An 18,234-nucleotide genomic window follows, 5' to 3' on the forward strand; every position below is an offset into this window, starting at 1 on the left:
ACTCACATGAGTAGAAAAGATAAAGGTATAAAATGCATTTTTTCAGAGAAAAGTCATGATAACATCTAATAAAGAAATTTCAGTTGTGAGGGGGATTAGTAGGCAGATAACAAAGATTATGAAGCATTAAATGCTTAGAGGAGAATGGGATTAAATAAGTAGTAGATTCAGATTAAAAATTTAGGAATGAGAAAGGAAATACATAAAATGTAAGGTTACTAGTAAAAAGAACAGGGCTAAACTCACTCGTCATTTGTTTTTAAATGAAGACTGTATAAAACACCTATATAATTCACAGGAAGAGAAACGTTAGTCTCCTTTTAAAAAGCTGACAAATGTTTAAATGAATAATGGAAAGGAAGCTATGGATATAGGTAATGGCCAAGAAGATTCACGAAAAAAAATAAAGAGAATAAAGTAGAGCGGGATAGAAAGACAGGGATTGAAAGTACAAATGAGGGAAATCCCTGGTGGTCCAGTGGTTAGGACTCCACGCTCTCACCGCCAAGGGCCCGGGTTGGATACCTGGTCAGGGAACTAAGATCCCATAAGCTGCGCAGCATGGCCAAAAAAAAAAAGAAAGAAAGAAAGAAAAAGAACAGAAAGCACAGATGACAGAAGAGGAAATAATAACTGCTGATATTTACTGAATGTTCAGTATGTTCCAGGCAATTTAAAAGAGTCACAAATGTAGTAACTCATTTAATCCTCATAAGATATTACCTCCCACTGAGGTAAGGACACATGCAAGACCTCAGTAGGATGAGTGACATCAACAATGCAGAGGCATTTGAGAAACACACAGCAAATGGTACAGGTCTCAAGAGACCCAGGGACCTCTGTAGTGGTTTCTCCCCAAGGTGACACTCATGGAACAAGTTCTTGCAGCCAGATCCTTACCTGGGGAAATGCACCCTGGATGTTCTTTTGTCATCAGGCTCAGTTCTCAATCCAGCTGAGATATCACATTTGGTTTGGAAAGCTGATGCCCTGCTCGGGAGGAAAAACACTAAATTTGACTTCTGAACTGAGTATAAAAACCACTCCCAGCATATGTCTTATCCCTTCATCTTCAGGGCTTCTGTAACAAAGGAAGGTGCGGCTTCTGAGATTTCCCAGTTTTCCATTCTCTATAGAGAAGGCCTTTCACCTTGAAAGACAGGACACTAAGGAACTACCCTAAAACCATGTCCTGTAGTATCAGGATTTCAAGTCCAAATTCACAAATTTCAGAGGCTGTACAAGATGTCAATAGTGGGAAAGATGGCAATAGGTAGGTTTTGAGTTACAAGGAGAAGTCCTTACCCAGCGAAACCAGGTTACTGTATCACTTTCCATACAAGTTCCTCTGAGCAGAATTTAGATTGGACCCACTCCTCCCAGGTAAGATCTACAGACACATCCTTGAATGTCACTGATTCCTGAAACTATAAATTTCTACTGAACAAAGGATTATGCCAATAACACCCTCTATGGAAATTAAAAAACAAAAAAACAAGCAGCATTAGAAGGGACAGAAGAGATCTGTGAGAGAAAAATATTATCCTCCAAAAGAAACTAAACACCTGCAACAAAAACCGACATTATCATGAAATAATCAGAGACAAATATACAAAGTGCTCTCACATTTAAGGACAGGAAGAGGAGGTATAAGGAGTCATAGGGAAGGATAGTGAAGGCTGCTCTAGATTAGCACTGGAGAAGAGTAGGTGGTGTTCTGATTGTATCCTATTCACTCCATTGATGAAGGAGGTATTCCCCACCCTAAATAGCACACGGTGACCGAATATATGACACCCAGCACTGGACAGATGAGCCTGACAGGAGTTCATTAGTCACAAGTTGGTCTCAAAACCCCATGCCATGCAAGACCACTCGGGGCCTGTACTCAGGCACAGTGAACCGCAGGGGCTGTGGGAGGCAGACTTGGTGCTGACAGGAGGCTGAGGTGACCCTTGGTTCCCACGGGAAGATGCGACTGGCTTGTTTGAACACTTCCGTGGGCTGCTAGGGAGGTGAAAACCATTAGGTTGAGGATTAGGAGGGGTGTACCTGGCCAGGCTGACAGGGGAGCTAGTTGGGTGTGGAGCCTTTCCCAGTGGGTGGGGGCCTATCCAGGGAGAGCAGGGGAACTCACAACGAGGTCTTTGGAGCTCCCTAAAGCTGAGAGTTGTAGAAGCAGCACATGGAGTTTTAGGCTTTACAATCACTGGGTGGGAATTCCAGTTAATGCGGGGAAAGCATGTGCAAACAGGATAAATCTAGACTGTGGTTGGTCTATGAGACAACCAACAAAACACCCAGCTGGACTTGAAAATGGCATTTCAAATTTATAAGACCATTTGAGCTTTGTTTTCTAGCCCTTAGACTAGGAAATAAAACTCTGTAAGCATTCACTATCTGTTTGATGCGTATGATGGTTAATTTCATGTGTCAACTTGACTGGGCTAAGGTATGCCCGGAGAGTTGGTAAAGCATTATTTCTGGGTATTTCTGTGAGAGTTCTCCCATTTGAATCAGTAGACTGAGCAAAGAGGTGGGAGGGCATCATCCAATCTGCTGAGGGCCCAAATAGAACAAAAAGGCTGAGGAAAGGTGAATTTGCTCTCTCTGCTTGAGTTGAGATAGCCATTTTCTCCTGCCCTTAGACATAAATGCTCCTACCTCTTGAGCCTTCAGACTCAGACCAGGACTTAACACCATTGGTCCCTGGATCTCAGGCCTCCGCGTTTGGAGTGGGACTGCAGCACTGGCTTTCCTGAGCCCTACGAGTATAGATGGCAGATCATGGGGACTCTTTGTCCTGCATAATTGTGTGAGCCAATTCCTCATAATCTCTTTCTGTATATCTACATATATCCTATTGGTTCTGTTTCTCTGGAGAACCCTAACTAATACAAAGAGGGAACACTAACTGAGTGGCAGTTACCATAAATGATAACTCACATTGTACTCAGTTCTGTACTAATAGGAGGTTCGTATGCCTCAGCTCATTTAATCCAAAGGACAACCTGCTAAAGTGACAGAATTAAAGTCATCATTTTACAGATGAGGAATCTGAGGAACAAAAAGGTTAAATAACCTCTCCAAGATCATACAGCTTGAACCCAAGGCCATTCAACTCCTCATGTTGTGAGGAGAAGGCCAAGAAAAGACCCTAGCAATCCTCAGCAAGAGGAAGAGCGAGAGAAAGACAGAAAGGGAGATGGAAGGAGACTCAGGATTGAAGCTCAGGAGAAAGAGGGTTTCAAAGAGGAGGGACTAGTCAACACTATCAGAAGCTGGGTGGGTCAAACAGAATGATGATTGAAAAGAATCTGCTGATTCGAAAATTAGCTAATTTCAGAAGAGTCATGAAGGAAGAAGTCAGCTTACAGTGGAGAAGATAAGGAAGATAGGATCAGGAATCAGAAGCAGCCAGATGAAATTACTTCAAACTTTTTGTGAAGATGAGAGATAACACTGTATGAAAAGAAGTAAGGAATAAGTCGTGTAAATAAAGCAATGGAAAAGGTTTTCCTTTAAGGACAGAGAGCACTGTAATATGTGAATAGGCAAAGGGGAGAAAGTTAGTGGAAAGAAAAGGACTGGAGAGACCAGAGATGGAATGAAACCAATTTCCAAGCAAGTTGTGTATTTTACATCCTACTGGCTATGAACTCCAGAAAAAAGTGTCAACCCTGAGGCACAGAATTTATCATATATCTTTCTACCTCATTGTTTTCTCCTAATACTTTTAAATCAATATATCAAAATAACAAAAAATATGTTAAAAATCACTGACAAATAGTGTCAAGAAAAGTAAAAGTAGCTACTAGCAGGATATAAATACATGGCAGAATTTTCATTTTATGAAAGGAAGAAAAGGAAACAAGAAAAATCATCAGTTCAAAAATTTAAAGCAAGGAGAAGAAAGGAAACAAGAAAGCATAATAAGGACAAATCATTAAATAACCAGAAAAAGACTTGATACATGCATAACAACAAATGTAAATGGGTTGACTTTGTCTATTAATAGACAAAAACTGTAAAATTGGTTTAAAACACAATTATATGGCACATACAAGAGATACACCTAAAACACAAACCAAAAAATTGTTAAAAAGGGGTGGTGATAGAGATAAGATATAGCAGGCAAAAGCAAACAAACAAAAAGGCATGGAGGAGACCATATCAATATCAGATAAGGTAGAATATATGTGGAAACAAAACATAAGCCCCTTCTTTCTGAAAAACAACAGAGCAGAAATATGACACTCTTTCCAAAAATTACTCTACTTTCAATAAATTAATTACAAGGCAATCGCCTTTTTAGCTGAACATATTGGGCAAAATTAAAAGCCCAAACTCAGACTCCTATGGGCTATATGCTGATCTTCCCCACTTCCCTAGATTCTTCTATTCCCTAGATTCCCTTACGTGCAGAACCTACCCACCCCAAACCTCCAGCCCTCGTGCTGCAGAGCTTGTCCCTGCTATGTAACGTACTATGGAGCCCTGGGTAGATTAGTACAGAAAGGCATTTTAAAAGGCTGAAGTGAAACTTAACTGTATCGTTCATAAAATGTATTTGTTGTTAATCCCTTAAAATGTTTTCTGCCTTTCTCCTTTCCACTTATTATGCGTTTTTTCTCCCCAGCACTACATGAGGCACGGGGTAACTCAGGGTGTTTGAAATAAGCAGCTTCGTGGGTTTATCTCCTTTATGCAGAGGTTTTCTTAAACCTGAAACACAGGCTTTTTTGATATTGTTATTCTTTAAAAAGATGAATTATCAAATGGAATAAATAGGGATATTTTAATAATGAAAGTATACTTTATAAAGAAGATACAATAGTGATGAAGTTTTAGGCACCACAACAGCAAAGTGTCTTCAAATATAATTCTTAGCAACCCAATTTCTTCTTTTTTTTTTTAACAGAGTCACAATCATGGATAAATCCCAATCACAGTGCAACAAAAATGAAACACCTCAGAATATACTTACTAGGAATAAGCAAGAGCCTCATGATCAAAGTTAACAAAATCCATAATGAAAGATCCAAATAAAATGAAGGGTAATTTTTTTACTCAGTAGGAAGAATAAACATTGTAAATATGGTAATCTTCCTCAAATTCATACAGATTTAATGAATCCAAATCCAAATTGCATATTTTTTCTTTTTAACTGTTTCTGTTAGAACTTGATTATAGCTAACAAAATTTGACCCTAAAGATAAATGTATAAGAACAGTACAGTAACCAAAATTTTGCAAAGAAAAACAAGGGGGGGGGGTGGATTTTCTTTATAAAATAACAAAATAAATTCTAAAACAAAGAGTGTGTTACTATAGTAGAAATAGAGCAATAGAACAGAATCCAGAAAAATAAACTCATGCACGTATGTATGTGTGTGAATATATTATATGTGCACATCTTATATACATATATAAATTTAGTATATTTTAAAGGTAGCATTTCAAATCAATGGATAATAAGCAGATTATTCAATAGATTATTTCAACAGATTTACAACAGTTTGAATGCCATCTCCTCAAAGGTGCCCCGTCACACTCAGCCAGGCCACCCTGCTGCGTGGCCATCACAGCACGTAACCTCGTCCTCAGCAGTATTTCTTCTTCACTGCTGCCTCCTCTTTCTAGAAGAGAAGATCCAGGAGGAAGGGGTGTTACCTGTTTCATTCACTGCTACCTTCCTAGAACCCAGAACGCTGCTTAGCACGTGGTAGGGAGGTGCTAAAAATCTGTTAAATGAAAGGATGGATGATGAAATGCCTCACCACACCATGTTAAATGAAGTTAGAATACAACCTCACATATATACAATAAATTCCAGATAGCTCAAGAATCTAAATTTAAAATGATAAAACTAATAAAAAATGTAGAAAAGTATTTCTATAACCTTAGGGTACAGAAAGCCTTTCACAGCAACGATCCCAAAGCCAAACAAGGGAAAAGGAAAGTGAACTGCATAGGACTTCAAAACTTATTTGTAGAAGATTATAAAAAATTTTAGAAGAAAAATGACAGAGAACAAGAATGACAATTTATGGGAAAGGACTAATATCCACATTATATAAAAGGCTTCTTTTATATATAAACAACTCAATATAAAAAGGGGCAAAGGATATAAAAAGCTATCTTAAAGGCTAGAAGAATGTACATCCATAGTTATTTTTGAGGATTTGAGACCTAGAAATATATCTTATGGCCTTAATTTCTTTTTAGAACTATATGCCTAATATTTATATTCAGAAAAGGAAGATAAAACTTAAAGGCAAACACAAGTCATACTCGGGCAATTCACAGGCACATCACTGGCCAATGTAGGAAAGATGAAAATATTAGTAAAGATGACAAAAGGAATACAGCTCTAATGCTGCACTGATACCTCCTAAATCAATCACTATACTCTTCGAAAGTGTCAAAAGTCGTCAAAGACAAAGACTGAGAACTGCTCCAGGTTAAGGGAGACTAAGGAGACAGGACAGCTAAATGCCAGATGTGATCTGGATTAGTTCCTGGACCAGATAAAGGACATTTGTGGCAAATTAAGAGTAAGGTCTGTAGATTAGTTAACAGTAGTGTATCAGAGTAAGTTTCCTCATTTTGATAATTATATTTTGGCTATGTAAAACAGGGTCCTTTGCTCAGCAAATGCCTTTTGGCTAAACTATTAAATATTTGTCAAGTTAATAATAGCCAATATATTCTCCACTGCATTCCCTGGGTGGGGCTCAGCACAGCCCTTACACTATATATATTTTTACTGCAGGCCTCAATCTATCACCATTCCCACCCTCTGACACTATGACAGCCCTTTTGCTGGTGGGTCATGCCCCTCTCCCAGGAATGACCTTGCTTTGCTTATGCCTGAGTGAAAAATAAACATGTACCTTTTTCTACAAAAAAAAACCAGGGTCCTTATTTTTAGGAAACACATACTGAAGTATTCAGAAATCAAACCAATGGTTGCCTGGGATGGGGACTGTGGACAGGAAGGGTATGGATACTTTCTGGGGTGATAAAAATGTTCTATAGCTTGACTGGGGTGGTGATGATGTTGGTGCATAAATTTGTCAAAACTCAATGAATTATATGCTTTAAGTGGGTTATTTTATGTAAATTATACCTGAAAAATAAAGCTGATTTAAAAATTTAGTTAGTGCTATTTTAACTAAATAAAATAAAATCAAGGCTATTGACAACCATACCACAACCTACATCAACCAAAATCTTCCGGGTGCTCCCTCCTTAAAGCTTCCCCTCTTCCAGAAACTCCCTCTCTCTGATACCTATTTTTGTGAGTTATGTTGCCTTTTAAAACTGAGCTTGATAACACTGAGAAGAGAAAGTAGTACAAATAGAAATCACAACAGTTGGACTTCCCTGGTGGTACAATGGTTAAGAATCCACCTGCCAATGCAGGCGACACAGGTTCAAGCCCTGGTCTGGGAAGATTCCACATGTCACGGAGCAACTAAGCCCGTGTGCCACAACTACTGAGCCTGTGCGCCTAAAGCCTGTGCTCCTCAACAAGAGAAGCCACTGTAATGAGAAGCCCACACACCACAACGAAGAGTATCCCCGGCTCACAACTAGAGAAAAGCCCGCGCGCAGCAACGAAGACCCAATGCAGCCAAAAATAAATAAATTAATTAATTAAAAAAAAATCACAACAGTTAGTGCTTGTCTTCATGAAGCCTTTAAACTGGTTCCTCTTGTAAATAACCAAGTGACATATTTAAGAGAATCCTAACATATGATCTTATGAATAAAGAAAAACCACAAGTCCTTTGGGATGGCAGACAAAGTTAAGTAAACCTAACCCTAAAAACAAAAACAAAAACAACCCAAGAACTTAAGGTTTCCTGGGTAAAGTGCCCCGATGTCTTATTTCCTTTTCCAGAGAAGGAACAACTCCAGGTTCTAGCAAAAACTAGCAGGTTCCATTTTCAAGCAATCTCACAGGGCAAAAAAAGCCTAGGCTCCTTACTCACTTTTTTCCCTCTATGATTTCCTCTAGCTGACAGACACTGCTTCTTCTTTTTTTTTTTTTTTTTGGTTATGCGGGGTCTTTGCTGCAGCATGCGGGCTTTCTCTAGTTGCGGTGAGTGGGGTGCGGGTTTCTCATCACAGTGGCTTCTCTTGTTGCGGAGCACGGGCTCTAGGCACGTGGTCTTCAGTAGTTGCAGCAGGCAGGCTCAGAAGTTGTGGTGCTCGGGTTCGGTAGTTGTGGCTCATGGGCTCTAGAGGGTAGGCTCAGTAGTTGTGGTGCACAGGCTTAGCTGCTCCGCAGCATGTGGGATCTTCCTGGACAAGGGATTGAACCCGTGTCCCCCGCATGGCAGATTCTCAACCACTGCGCCACCAGGGAGGTCCAACACTTCTTCTTAGAAAAGCTCTTATCATGCCAACTCCCTTATTTAAATTCCTCTGACTCCTCCTCTACTCCCATGCCTACCACCCCACCAAACACACAAACTCCTCCTTCCTGGTACTTGACCCCAAACTGTATCTGATTCCCTCTCCCTTCCAGTCCCTTCTACCTTCGCTCCACCTCTAAAACTTGTCATCTACAAATTGGCACTTGCCATCTACCCCTACAAGGATCAAATTGTGAGCCACTACAGCTGCTGACTTTCAACATCCCCTGAAAGGAGTTCAGGGTGGAGATCAGCACTCTGCTCTGGGAAAAACTGTTAGTATAGGTCTTCAGATAGTCAGATATTTTCAAGAGACAATTTTATGAGCCCAATTCTTATATCTCCTCACATCTAGAAAAGCACTAAAATCCTTCATGGTGATGTCTGCTCCTCGTGACTAGCAGTAACCTTCACGAGACTAGCAGAAACCTTCTACAAAAAAAAAATATGTGCTTGATTGCATGCACCTCCCCCACCTCACCAAAATCACATATATACTGACCTTCCCCCCTGCTTCTTTGGAGCAGTTTCTCAGAGCTATCTGAAATGCTGTCTCCCAGGCTATAGTCCTCAATTTGCCCCAAATAAAACTTAACTCACAACCCTCATGTTGTGCATTTTTTTTTCAGTCGACAAACTCTAAAACACCAAGTTAGTGGCTGGAATAACGCTAAGAATGCCTACCGCTGAGCTAGTACCTTCAACATTTCAGGAACCAAAGCTGGGCTCCTTTTACTTATATTACTTATTTCATTTAATAATACCTACTTCATAAGTTTGTTGAAAGTTCAAATGAAATAAGTCCAGTGAAATTCTTATCAATGTCAAGTATGTGGCAAACAGTTAATGCTGTTATTTCTATCATCACATGAGGAACAGATGCTTCAAGGGAAGTCAAGTCACTCGCCCAAGACAGTGCAGCTATTAAATGGTAGTCGGAATTTAAACTTGGGACACTCTGACTCCATTACAGCAAATCCTCTCCAGGTATCCCTACCCAACCCTACTTCTGGTCACCACACTGATCTTCTCTCTTTCCAGGTCTTGGAACACTGACAATGTGGGTACTTAACCATGCTTGTTCTTATTATCATATACATGTACAATCATCATGACTGTTCCTTGTAGAGATGTGACCTCTTTTATGTTCCCTGAAAGTCCATAGACCTATAAGCACCAGGACCATCTCTCACATGATTTTTGTTCCTTTTCTGACACTTGGACAATACCAGCAGCTCAGCAGGCCAAGGCATCCTGCTGAATAAGGAACTGGAAGCTGAGAACCTAGCTGAGGGATGCTGAGGGGGAGTTTTGTGGAAAACATCCAACATTCAGAGATCTCAATGGCCCTGTTTTCTGTGGTGAGGCCCACCTACAGTACAGGAACAAGGAGTAAGGGAGAGGTTTAAGAGAGAAAAATGAGCTCACCTGAACTCCCAATAGTAGAGGCCCAGCAGCCATTGCCTTCTCCTTCCTTCCTGTGGTGTCCTTCCCAGGGGGTGGGCAGGATCAGAGGAGGCAGAGCTGAGGGAAGGAAAAGATGTGAGAAACAAGACTCCAGCAACAACAAAAACTATTGAGAAATGGAATACTGCCTGCCATATCAGTAAACAAAGGATGTCACAGTCATCAGCGATTGCAGCCACAACCAGTGAGCTGGTGAGCCCTGAGGGAACTTAGAAAGGAAGAGAATACCTGTCGTCTAGCAGCCATCAGACTGCAGCCACTCCCCACAGTGAGCCCTGAGGAAACTCAGGATGTGAAAACACAGGATACTGGCCCCAGTATCAAAGGAATGATTTGTATCAAAGGAATGATTTCAGTGAACCCAGACTCTTACATCTTCCCATACACAGAAAAGTGCTAAATTCCTCAACTTGAGGTATCTGGTTTTCTTTAATTAACCATAATCTTCTGACATTCAGACTACCTGCCCTTTGTTGCAAAACTCCTATATATCCTGCCCCCCCCCAGCCCCCACCCACCCCTCGCCTCCTTGGGGCAGTTCTCTCAGGGTTACTTGAGATGCTGCCTCCTGGGCTTGAAGTCCTAAAAATTCCTGCCGAATAAAACAGAACTCTCAACTTTTAGGTTGTGAATATCTTTTCTCATCGACAATATAACACCTACAGATAAGCCAAATAAGAAGTGTATAGTATTAATGTAGAGAAAACTATAGTTTTTATTTATTAAGCTTATTTAGATATATAAAGTAAGCTGAACAGATAGAGACATACCATACTCCTGGATAGGATGTCACAGTATCCTAAGTTGTCACTTCTTTGAAATTAATTTATAAACTTAACATATTCCCAACCAATTACAGCTAAATAATAATCTTGTAAAGTTAATTATGGAAAAAATGATTTTTTAAAAAAAGTTAATTGTGTTGTATAACAATGGATGTGAGAACTTGCCCTCCAGATATTATAAAGCTATGATAATTAGAACATAGTGTTACTGTATAGTGTCACTCATTCACCAGATATCTTATTGACCACCTACTGTGTACCAGGCACCATTCTTAGGGGAAGGGATGAATACAGCTGTAAACAAAATAGATAAACTCTCTACCCTCGTGGATGTTATAGTCTACCAGGGAAAAGGGTGAATAGAACAAATTAAAATCCTACCAACACAATCAGTTCAGAAAAAAAATTTATATATAAGAATTCAGGATATGAAAAAAGTGACATTTCACATCAATGAAGAAAGGATGAATGATTCAGTAACTTGGAACAAGGACTTACCATTTGGAAAAGAATAAAAATTTACGTATAAAGTGAAACTAAAGTACTACAAGAAAATGAAGATGAACATTTTGTAACATATGGAATAGAAGACCCTCTAACAATGATGTCAAAGACCCAAACATGAAGGGAAGGTTTGCACATCTGAACATAGGAAAATGTAACATTTCTGCATAGAAATTGGAAATATACTTGTGTATCAGACACAATTTAATAACACAATGCAAACTGCATAAAAATATTCACTAGTTTTCAATAAGCAAATCTAAACAACCCTATTGTTTGCACCTCTCAGAAAGTTAGAGAATAGTAACACTCAGACGTGCTGTGGGTCAATCAGGCACCCTTACCTTGCAATCTTTATAAACTACTACTTTTCTAGAGAGAATAGGACAGGAGATATCAAAAGCCTTACAGTATGATCTAGAAATTTCACTTGAAGAGATTTATAGAATGAGACAAGAATGCAAAGATATATGTAGCCAGATGGCCTATATTGTTTATAATACTAAACAAACAAAAAACCCCACAACAGCCCTGAGAAAGAAAACAAAGGCCTAAAGAGAGGATTAAATATGGCACAGACATACTTTTCCTCATGTTCATTAACAAGCAGACTTAGCTGTTCTTAAAAATTGGTATAAGTAGATAGTTTCAAAACTTACAAAAGTTTATTCTGCATCTTAAGTGGTACTACACAGATAAAAATATTTATTAAAAAATCACGGAGCTTAAGACTTGTGCACTCACTTTTGAAGTAAATGGAGAAAAGAATACTAATATCCATATATTTGCTGAAAAACAAAGCGCTTCTGTGTTTATACGTATATACATGCTGACATGCAGATTCTGACAGTTTTCAAATGATTTTTTCCTTTTTGCTCCTCTGAATCTTCTAGTTGTCCTACAGTGAACTTTTTGTTTGGTAAGAGAAAAACTGCTTTAAATAAATAAATAAATAAATAAAGGAAGAAAAGAAAGAAAAGGATTCCCTGAAGCAGAAATCTGCACAGGGTCGGCCTCCCCATTCTTACAGAGAGATGAGTTAAGGGGAGCCCACGCCATCACCCTTAGGAATCGGAAATCACTGAGGGCGGTCCCCGAGATGCGGTTTACACAAAGGGCAGGTGCTGGAGCCCGGAGACCCACATCCTGGTCCAGCATCCCCCGAGACTTTCGAGGTTGGTCCGGAGGACAGCCCGCGACGGGGAGGAACCCAGGGTCCGTGAGACTTCCAGAGCCTTCGGTCCCTCACTTGCCCCTGGGACCCGGGGCCGCCGCGTCGGGTCCCCTGCCCTCGCCACTCGGGGGACAGGTGGTGGAAGGACCGCGTCCGGCGCCTCAGCTCTCGGTGTTCCCAACCCGGCTGGGCCCCCGGGGCGAGAGGAGGAACATCTGGAACTAGAAGCCCGGCGCTGCGCAGGGTCCGAGAGGTCGCGGCCCATCTGCAGCCCGCCCCGCCCCTAAAGGGCCTGCCCGGCTGTACTGGACTCCTCCCGCCAGGCCCTCCGGCGCCCTCCAGACCCGGTGCCTCCCGCCGTGGCCCCGCACTCACCCTCTCCCAGCAGGAGCCACAGCAACCAGCGGACCAATGCCGCCCCTCCCAGCATCTCCACCCCGGGGAGCCGGACTACATTTCCCACAAAGCTGCGGGGGCGCGGCGCGGGCGTCAGGAGTGCGCAGGCGCGGGCCTCGGATGGTGGGGGGAGGGGCGGTTCCAGCGGGACGGAAGGTGGTGGCTTCCCGAATGGCTACCTCATTTTGGTGGGGTTGTGGCTTGCCAAGCCAGGAGTTGACTGCGCGGTAACCTTACCCCGGCAACCCTAAAGAAGCCTCTCATTAGAACCTGTGGGTTCCTAACCCATGGGTAGGGAAGAAGGGGCAGACAGCCTTGGCTAAGCCTCACTTTCCTCCTCTGAAATAAAGGGAGCCTAGAGGAGTCCCTTGCAAAGTTGTCAGAAGACTGAGTAGATGTGGTAGTTAACATACCAGATGCAGAGTGAGCACTCCATGAATGGTGGCTACTGTACCTCCTTTCCTAGCTCAGTGTCAGGTGCTGCCGTATTTGCTTCAGAATTATCACTGTATACAATGCAGACAAGGGCTTCGCTGGTGGAGCAGTGGTTAAGAATCCACCTGCCAATGCAGGGTACACAGGTTCGAGCCCTGGTCCGGGAAGATCCCACATGCGGCAGAGCAACTAAGCCCGTGTGCCATAACTACTGAGCCTGCGTGCTGCAACTACTGAAGCCCATGCGTCTAGAGCCTGTGCTCTGCAGCAAGAGAAGCCACTGCAATGAGAAGCCTGAGCACCACAACAAAGAGTAGCCCCCTGATCACCGCAAACTAGAGAAAGCCTGCACGCAGCAAAGAAGGCCCAATGAAGCCAAAAATAAATTAATTTTTTTAAAAAAAGGAATGCAGACAAAATCTCTAATTAAATGTGTGGCCAGAGCTGTCAGTTACAGCTGGGTCTGCCGCTGGAATTTGGAGAAGTACATGACATTTGGGGCAGATCTATATGGTAGCTTAGATTGTAATATTTGTTTTTCTAAAAATAACCGGTAGCTTCATCTGCCTCTTTCTATTGATGTGACAAAGACTCCACCTTTGACTAAACTTTAGGAAGGTTCCTATGAGACTTCTTTTCTACTAGGTCTCCTCCTTGAGCCCTGTCCTTGGCTTGTGGAGCCCAGTTTTAGCAAGAATACTGCTAAGTCAGTTTAGGTAGAATCCCGGATTATTAATATCTGATCAAATTCCTCATCCCCTACTCTTGATGTCTAAGTCCTTGGCCAGCCTTTGGCAAGGATCCCCCCAAATTTGCTGTCTCCTTTTTAGTAATTTTCCACCCACTGACCCCCTTTACCCTGCTTGTTGGAGCTGTAAATCCCCAGCTGTCTTTGCTCTACTGGGAGTTGAGTTCAGTTTTACTGAAGCCCCTATTGTAATAGTACTGAATAAAATATGTCTTTACTCTGTTAAACTAGTGTCCAACTCTGTTTCTTTTTGAGAGATGTTTGAACTATTTCAAAATATTGAAAAACATGAAAATCTTCACAGTTCATTTAATCAAGTGAAGGTAACCCAGATAGCAACAAACAAACAAAGTAAAAATCTACCACTGTATTTTTCGATTCAAATACCTTGAATCAGACAGTTGTTCCAGGACTACAAGGTCATTCGTACATCAGAAACTGCATGAACATATTCATCATGGTTTGGTGGAGAAATGGCCCTTGATAAAATTCACAACATGAGAGTGTGCAATTTCCCAACAAGTAGGCAGAGAATGTAGAATAGGGAGAGGGAGAAGGACCAAAAGAAACCAACACCCCCCCCCCACCACAACGCAACAACCCACAAACATAAAAACTCAGGTAAATAAAAAATATGCAAGAAGATGATAGCAATAATGCCAAGTCTATTAGTAATCACTACACATGCACATGAACCGAACTTTCCAACTGAAAGGAAAATACTGGCAGACTACATTTTTATAAATCTAAGCTATATGCTAAAACATAAGGATACACAAACCTTGAAAGTGGAAAACTGGCAAAAGATATACCTGGCAAATATTAACCCCAGAAAGTTAATGTAGCTACTAACACACACACACACACACACACACACACACACACACACACACACACACATTAAAGCAAAAAATATTGCTAGAGGTGGAAAAGGTAATTACATAACAATAAATTATAAAAGTTAATTATAAATAAATTATAAATAAAAAAACTTTTTTATAAATAAAAAAGTTAATTCACCATGAAAAGAAAATATTCATAAACTTTTATGTATTTAATAATGGAGTTTCAAAATATATAAAGCAAAAATTGACAGAAGAGAACTGACAAATCTACTGAGTTATTTTTAAACTATTTTTCTCAGAAATTGACAGAAAATCTCACGAAAAAAATCACTGAAGATATAGAATATCTGAAGAGCAAAATTAACAAGTTTTACTTAATGGACAAACACATAGAATATTGCATCCCCAAATTAATGAAAATAAGTTTTAATCATATGGTTATAAAAAATGACCTTATGCTAGGTTATAAAAGTAGTCTCAACACATTTCAAAGAACTGGTATCATAAGTACCACATTCTTTGACAACAATACAATTAGACATTTTTAAAAGTACCAGAAAAGTTTTTAAAATTTAGGTAAATGGAATATTTAGAGATTACGCTGGTCACACTCTAATCAGGCTCCTCTGAGCTCTTTTTCAACTAGGCCTCAAGAGTTGGGTTCTCATTTTTGTTTCTGCATTGTCAAATTTTAGCAAGAATACTACTAAATCAGTTTAGCCAGAATACCCCATCCTCCATATCTTATCACTCTTGATATCTGGTAATTCCTCCTCCACCATGCCTCAGGTGATGTCTGTTTTCAGCAAGTATTCTGTTAGTTTGGTCCCCCCCTCACCCCTGATGTTTCCTCTTAGTAATTACCTATTCTCTGACCACCCCCACCTGGCTCATTGGCTATAAATTCCTACTTGCTTATGCTGTATTTGGAATTGATCCCAGTCCCTCTTCCCAACTGCAAGATTCCATTGCAGTGGTCCCTATACCCAATCACAATGGCCCCCCTTGAATAAACTCTGCCTTACTGTTCTTTAACAAATATCATGAACAATTTTTTTTAACAGGTAGGATAATACTTTTTTCTCTAACAATACATCAAATTTTGTTCCCTTCCAAAACCTACTAAAGCCAAAATTAAGGTATTATTTGAAAAGTTAACTCACAAGTTCAGGAAAAATCAGGCAAGGACACACCAGCAACATTTTGGACCTGAAAAGTAGACGGATGTTATTTTCTTGGCAAACCTGAAAAATGCCAAATCCCCAGACAGCTATAAAAAAAGCTGAAAGCCAGTTTGACTTTATATCTCAGAAACCTCAAACAGGAGTGGTAATACCAGATACTTCTGGAAGTGGGACTGAAGGTGGAGGCTAAAACAAAAAAAAGATAAAGAGGGCAAGGAGAAAACTCTTTGAGGCAAATCTTTAGATCTCCTTTCCCAATCAACATTACAGTCAATTTCCCCTGCCCCACCAAGTAGACATCTGGATAGTTAGTCTCTGGAGGGGGAATTGGGAAGAGGGAAGTAAGACAGAGGCCAGCCATGTGGCAAGAGGTTGAAGCTTTAAAGAAAGCTGGTCAGTGCGGAAGTCTCAGGAATTTAAAGTAGCCTTGGGGAACACCTGAGAAAGCTGATGCATGTTTTACAGAACTCTCTATTTTCCTTTATTTAATTTTATTTTTTAATAAACTTTTTTTAAATGGAAGTATAATATACAGACTGACAACTCTTAAGTTATGTGAAAGACTGTGAAATGGACCAAAAGGATTATTTGGTGTCTACAGGAGAAAACTATGTGTCTAGAGCATGCCCTTCCAGGTTATCTGATTCTATAAGGTATGAACATTTCATTATCTTTGAGCTATTTTAAAAGTTTGTAAGTTTAAATATCAGTAGACAGCTGAAAACAATACAAATTATTCTTTTCTGTACACTGGCAAATAAATTGTCTGGTGGAGCGACAACTGATTTCCCTCCAGCCCCCCGCCCCACACACACAAAAAAACCAGTTCTGTATCTGTTTATAAATTCATTTCACGTCTTTTGCATCGTTTGTAACTTTTTGTTTGTTCCCTCACTAGTTAACTTAAAATCTGTTCATTTTATACCTATATGACAGTCATAATTTTACCTTAAAAAAAGAAGCCCTATTCTTTAATAGCATACTGCTTAATGGGTCATCACAAGTTAACACTGCTATATAACTGTAACCAAGCAGGACCCTATGGAACCTTCCTGGGACAGACCCCTCCCCTATATCCTCTGCTGTAGCTCCTCTCTGAAGTACCTCTATAATAGTATCTGATGCACATTTCCTGAGTTGTTTTGCAAATGCTAAAACCCCTCCAAATGGAAGAAATTAACTACCTGATGACCATGAGCATGTTGCCACCAGGCCTACTGGCGGCTGAGGATTGGTAACGTTAACCCCAGTGATACCACCCTGTTACCTCACCATCAACCAATCAGAAAATTGTGCATGAACTGATCACAGACCTGGGACTCCTCCTCCCTCACCTTGCCTTTAAAAATGTTTTGCTGAAACCCATCCGGGAGTTTGGGCTTTTTGAGCACTAGCTGTCCCAGACTCCTTGTCTGGTGCCTTACAGTAGACGCCGCACTTTCCTTCACCACAACCCAGTAGAGCAGATTGGTTTACTGCCTGCAGGCTAGCAGACCAAAGTTTGATTCCATAACACAACCACCACGCAGCTATATAACTGCCATCCAGGGAAATAGAATGTTTTCAGTACTCCAAATACTCCCCCCATGCCCTCCCAACAACTACCTCATCCCTTCTACCCAAAGGTAACTGTTACTAGACACTATTGGTCCCTCCTTGGGGTGCATAGCCAATGAACACACCAAGTACTTTCCATTAAAACAGAGGCATTTATTACTTTTGACAAGTAAGGAGACAGGGACATAACTCTCCATGAACAGCTGGACAGGGGAAGTTTTAAGCCTGGGGGTATCACACATATTCATGAAAGGGTAGGCATGATCATTATAATGAGGCAAAGGTTACGCTAGGTTGCCAAAAACTGCAAGCAAGCAGGTTCTTGGTTGTTCGTTAGCACTGTGGTATCTTGACTGGAATGCACTGTAACCTTTTTGGAACATGGTGTGTTTCTGCCATTTAACTGATAGTTTCTGCAAAACAAATCACACTCTGGTTTAACTCTATCCTTTCCCTACTGCTGCCTAGCTAACATGACCACTATCTTGACTTCTAACACTGTAGATTATTTTTGCATTTTAAAAACTTTAAATAACTACAGTATACAGTATATATTCTCTTGTGTCTGGCTTCTTTCATTCAACATTATATTTGGAGATAAACTCATATTGTTGTATATTGCAGCCCATTACTCTGTTATGTGAATACATCATAATTTATTTATCCCTTCAAACATTTGGGTTGTTTCCAGTTGTTGGATATTAAGAAGAATGC

At 40.5% G+C, this 18,234-nt stretch overlaps 1 long non-coding RNA gene across 1 annotated transcript; it reads right to left on the reverse strand.

The window, feature by feature from the left end:
- Positions 1-5,542: 5,542 nt before the first annotated feature.
- On the reverse strand, positions 5,543-12,790 carry LOC309820831. The gene is made up of 3 exons (XR_014296548.1): positions 12,731-12,790; positions 9,854-9,949; positions 5,543-5,638 (listed from the first exon to the last, which is right to left on the reverse strand). It is a non-coding gene; the product is annotated as an uncharacterized lncRNA (long non-coding RNA).
- Positions 12,791-18,234: the final 5,444 nt, after the last annotated feature.

The sequence above is a fragment of the Grampus griseus genome (genome assembly GCF_964374135.1).
Source record: "Grampus griseus genome assembly, chromosome: 3".
Classification (NCBI taxonomy): Eukaryota; Metazoa; Chordata; class Mammalia; order Artiodactyla; family Delphinidae; genus Grampus; species Grampus griseus.